Raw genomic sequence first — 6,134 nt, forward strand, 5'->3', positions numbered from 1 at the left:
CTGAGTCCTGACAGAAACCAAAGCAGTCCCACACAGCCCCACACTGAGACCCCCAGACTCCATGGGTCCGAGCTCTTCATCCCTTTGTCCACCCACCCGTTTGCACAACAGACCTGCCTGGTGCTCCAAGGCCCAGCTCCTCCCCGGCCTTCAGGTGAAATTCACCTCAGTTCCACAGTTCCTGGGGATAATATAAGAATTGTGCTTAGATCATTTTCTAGCAAAGGCAAATTCTGTATAATATGATAACAGTATAGCCCATTGATGGCTGGACTTGCACTCCCTTAACCTATTTTGCCTCCTTGAGGGGACTAATCCTCAGTAACATCTCTAAGTGCATCCACATGAAGGGATTTGGCCCTTGAGCTGTGCAGTGCAGGTCGTGCTGCTCTCATAGAGCCCTTGTGCAGGTTACATCTGAATTCCCTGCTCCCTTCATCTCTGGGCAGTTCCATCCAATCCCTCCCTGGCTGCAGACATATTTCCTTCCCTTTTGTGCACTGCACTAATTTTGTACTTGCAAAGGCACCAGAATGTGTCAGGTACAAATATGAGAATATCTCAAAGAACTGCAAGTTTACCGCTCCAGGAAAATTCTTGCCAAGCCCTTTATATATCTCATAATCAACAATTTCCAGCCATAATTTGAGGTAAGAGGCATCAACTGGGATACATTTTGCAAAATGAATTTTTGGGATATATTTTTATAAAATGTGAGCAAAAGTAAAGAATTTAGCAAGTTATAAGGAAAAACAACTTTTAAAGTGTAATTCTTTATTTTAAACCAAGTATGTCTGTTCTTTTAAAAACAGCCCTATCTAAAATAAAATGTGAAATAAGGGCAGCCCACACGCCATGGAATCCAGCATCACAAAGTACAGAATATACCAGTAGTTCAGGCTTGCTGCAGAAATTTCAGAGAAAGTCAAAACACTGAACTGGTGGGTGTAACTGAGTAAGTGGCTGGAAATAGCATGTGGAGTGCTGAACCAGCTCCTTACAGCAGAGCTTCATCTGCAGGTGCAGAAAGAAATTTCTTCATCTGAGTTTATTCAACAAGTTCATTTTGATGCCTGGTTCATTAAGAGATGGAAACCAAACAGAGATTTGGAAAAGGAAGCCAGTTTGAGTTTTACTTTTCCAAACTTTGTGCAAAATCAAGGTGTGGGATGCTTAGCTCTAACTTGTGGGAGGATGAGATCTGATGATAAGAATATCTTGGAAGCGGGGGGAGCTAAAACCAAATTTTCATTTCTCATTTTTAACCATCCCTTTGTGCATTTTAACAGAATCCCATCAAATGTAACTTAACAGAAAGAAGCAGTTAAAATCTCACAGCATCTAATAAAAAAAAAATAATACTTGATGGATTAAAGAACAAAATCAGAAGTTTGAAAAGATACATGTTCACATATCTTAAGTCAATGACTCCACTCCTACTGACTGTCAGAAAGTAATTTCATGCCAAGCACATGGAATCTGCTATTTAAGAAGGTAATTAAAAATTATAAATATAAAATAAATTATGTAAATTTGTATTTCCAGCTTGCCATTTTAAATCATGAATCAAGTATTTAACTCTCTTGTCTAAGCCAACAACAGAAAAAGGAAGTATTGAAAACAGTATTTTAACTTCTGGCATCAAATTTACATACAAATAACCATTCTCGAGTATATGTCCTTGTTTCTTCAAGAAAGAATTCTGATGTTTATTTTCTTCCATGCCAGCATGCCAGCATTTCAGAAAAGGCAAATCAATTATGACCTGCCTCATATTTCAATCCTTGTGTTTGTTCCAAGGACTGAACACTGACACAGCAGTGGATCTCATGATCCATCAGGTATATTAAACTGATTGTCAATTAGGTCAGGCTTTCAGGTTGCAGAGCAAAGCTTTCTTACACTCAATTCTTTAGAAATATGAATGAGAAAATAGCAACTTTCATTTTAGTTTAACCCTCTGCATAATTATGTTGGATTTAAGACAGTCTTTCATCATTAATTTCTGCTGCTTTTGTTTGCAGATTTATTTTGATGATATTTTTAAACTAATAATAAGGAAAGAAATCGAATTCTGAGGAAATCATGTCCATGTTGTGTAAAGTGAACACCTCTCAGGGGTCATTTTACCCTCTCCTACCACTAATGACTAGGCAGGTCTGTTTCCCAGCTGAGAATGTTATCAGTTTAAGTAATAGTTTAAGCTTATACAAATAAAGTTCAGAACAAGGTCATTCTGGTTTACCCAGCTCTGAAACAGCACCTTTCTGCCAAAAGCCTGAATCAACATCCCCATAAGAATCCATAAGGATTTCCTGCACTTCCAGAGACTGTTTTACCACAACCTTTCCTGTCAAGCCTGATTCATACCAGAAACCTTACCCAAAAGTCAGGTCAAAACACTTTGCTTAGGCATCACCCTTAGTCTACATCTACATCTGCTCTCCTTGGCTCAGGCAATCATGGTCCATGCTTCATGGCACAACTAAAGCCTTTATCAGTGACCTAGAGGGAATACTGCTGGATTTATTAAGGAATGACAGACAGACACACAGTGAGGTTTGAACATTAGGGTCATTGTGGTTTCATTTATCAGGGAATGTAAGTCAGGACTAGCTCCTATTTCTGGCTCTAGGGCTTGCTCTGGTATCTTGGGCAGGAAAATTTAGCACCATGTCCATGCTGAGTATTGGGACTGGTAGTGAAGAATGGAGATCCTTACCTGTACAGGAGATCATCAGGGACTGGTGTTAACACAGCAGGACCTGATCTGAGCTGGAGAAGCTGAGCACTGCCACCACACAAGTCAGTGTCAGTATTTTATCATGCCCTGCACAGAGGCAGGTTCTGGAGAAGCTGAGCACTGCTACCACACAAGTCAGTGTCAGTATTTCCATTGTGCCCTGCACAGAGGCAGGTTCTGGAGAAGCTCAGCACTGCTACCACACAAGTCAGTGTCAGTATTTTATCATGTCCTGCACAGAGGCAGGTTCTGGAGAAGCTCAGCACTGCTACCACACAAGTCAGTGTCAGTATTTTATCATGCCCTGCACAGAGGCAGGTTCTGGAGAAGCTGAGCACTGCCACCACACAAGTCAGTGTCAGTATTTCCATTGTGCCCTGCACAGAGGCAGGTTCTGGAGAAGCTGAGCACTGCCACCACACAAGTCAGTGTCAATATTTCATTGTGCCCTGCACAGAGGCAGGTTCTGGAGAAGCTGAGCACTGCCACCACACAAGTCAGTGTCAGTATTTCATCATGCCCTGCACAGAGGCAGGTTCTGAAGAGATGCATTACAGCAGCTGCAGCAATTCCTGTGCCAGGCTTCTCTCTGTTTGCCATGCCACTGATTCACTGGTCCAGATTTTTCCAGGAAATCACACTTCTTCACACACACACCCACTTGAGTGAAACGTGAGCCCAGCGGCATCTGAGTAACAGTTAAACTTTTGAACCTGGTCTGTAGGAGTAGCCTTGAACTCAGCACAAATACTCGAGCCCAGACTGATGTGTTCAGTCCAAGTTTAGTCCCCACTTTATTTATAGGTCACACCGGAGTGGGAACAAACCAGCTTTTAGTCTTTGTTGTGCTCTTCTTCAAGGAGCTATGAATCAAACAAAAAATGCCATGAATTGCTGCCTCCTTTTTCCCAAATTCTCTCTTCACAAGGAGTTTTCAGAGCACTTTTCCTCATGATGCATATCCCAGTAATGGCCAACTTTTACCTCTATATACAATACATGAAGAAATAACTTAGATTTTACTACTCACAAGTAAAGTCAATCAAGGCTTATTCAAAAAAGAGATTCCTTAGAGCAAACTACTTATGTATCAATAAAAGCACAGCAAAATCAAGTGCTAGGGGAGAGGCAGGAACACAGAACTGCTCAGCAAACTGATATTATTTCCTGGTGACAACTTGGATCTGGAAAGCCTTTAAAACACTTAGCCATTACTGTTTGCTAGATATAAACTGCAAGAAACCCAAGCCTGCAAATGTTAAAAAGGACAAATAAATGGTCCCCTTTTGCCTAACAGGAACTGGTTTTAAGCCTAAAAACTGATACTTCACAATGATACCATTTAAAATGTCTTTTCACTGACTCTAGCCTGTAAAATTAGAGGAGACTTGCAGAACATGTTACAGGGAGCTGTGTCTATCTTACCATCAGCTTTTTGAGTTTGCCAGGAAGCTGAAGCAGGGGAGCAGATGATGTTAACAGTGTGAATGCACCTGGAAGACTCTACAGAACAGAAACAATCTACCAGTGTAATCTGTGATTTGTGTTGTGAAGGAGGAGCTGGGGAGAAAGTCAAACAAAAACCATAATATTCAAGAAAAGTAAGATGCTGAATGTGAAGCTTTGATCCTTTTTAAGGTGACAAAAAGTGCCAGGATTTCTTATTCTAATAATGAGATGAATTATTATGATAATATAGCCTTGCCAAGGGAAAGATTAATGCAGTAAGGACCACAGCAAATGGCTGTCAGAGCTGAACAGTCATTATACCAGAAATGGTCTCAAAAAAGAGAAAGTAATCTAAATTCTTATTGCCCTTCCACTCAATGCAGAGATGGGAGAAATGGCTGCAGAGAGGCTGCATGCCAGGGACAGTAAAACAAATTCAAAAAACCATTCTCACCTATCTTGAGATCTTTTCCTCAAATGTGGTGCATGTTGCCTCAACAAACAGTAGGACAAGGTGTTTGTGCATAGGCAGTACAGAAAGTAGATATTAACAGAAAAAAAGATCACTTCACCTAGCAGGGGAAAGGCTTCTCCCTCTTTGCAGAGAGCCTGATGTGTTTAAGGACAGGCAACATGAGATGCAAGCCAACAGAGCTCCCCTCTGCTGTGGCACGACAGCTCCATTTTCATGATGGGATTCCACAGAGTCTTTACTGCTGCAAGGAAACACTAAACTAGTTCATGCCTCAGTCACACACCTGCCCTCACCACCGTGGCCATGTTGGACACTCTGCAGCTGCACACAAGGAGATTTCACAGAGCACTGTTAGAGCACTTCAAACTGCCAGGGTTTCCCACAAGGACACATACTACTTTTATAAACCAGGGTTGAATTTGTTGCCAGAATAAAGGAATCCAGGTCATTTGTGACAGCATACACCAAATCCTTTCTTTTCCAACCTACAGGCTCCTATGTTCTTTACAAAGAAAATCATAGGAGTATAGGAAAGCACAGAAAACTTTCTTTCTTAAGTCAGGTAATTGCCACTGAGTGACCTAATGGTGAACAATACAGAATGATTTTGATTAACAGAATGTAATAGAAATAGAGTTGTTTCATATAACCTTTCAGTCTTCAGTGCTGTAGTTAGGTCCTCTATTAATAGAACTGTCAGAAAGTGTACTCATGCCTGAACTGACATCAGGTACAGAAAGTTGAGTGAGTGAATCTAGTGCTGGCTTAACTGACATTGTGAACAAAGCCTACTTTTTATTCCTGAAAGAGAAATACCATCCACAATAGTGTCACTTCCCATCAACACGCCTGAATTCCAATCTGGGTAACTGTCTCTTAGCATAATAAGTTTACAAAATGCACTTGCACATGATAGCCTCCTATGGAAAGATTGTTTTTTAAGATTGAATGAACCTGACTGAAGCAATACAAAATACAAATACAAAATACATTTAGGAATTAGAGTCAAGCTACAAAGGAGAAAGGCTTTCACAAAGACTTTCTTTTTGGCTAAGGACACCCTTATGAGATGAATTTCAGTAATGGTATCATACACTATGGGATGTCCTCTGTCATCCCAGTTTAATCATTGAAAAGGACACAGATTTAATCAGAACTGGAAGAATATCTGGGAATAGTATTCTGATTAATTGTACTAGCACAGTAATGAAACTCAGACTTATACTGGGCCTTCCAAATTGGAGCACAGGAAATGATGTTACCATTGCTCATTCTCTTTCCTTTTGTTGCAAGCCACTTTTGGTGTTTACAAAATAAAGCCCTTGTAGTACAAAAGTAAATTCCAAAAATTCCTTTTTATAAAGGATTTGAACATTTTGGCAAACTGATACAGGCTAAATCAGTTTGTAGTAACTTCTTTCTGCAGTAGAGCACGGAGTTTCCTGCTTTTATCACTGGTAATAATGC

Source organism: Molothrus ater, chromosome 21, assembly GCF_012460135.2.
Source record: "Molothrus ater isolate BHLD 08-10-18 breed brown headed cowbird chromosome 21, BPBGC_Mater_1.1, whole genome shotgun sequence".
NCBI classification, from domain to species: domain Eukaryota; kingdom Metazoa; phylum Chordata; class Aves; order Passeriformes; family Icteridae; genus Molothrus; species Molothrus ater.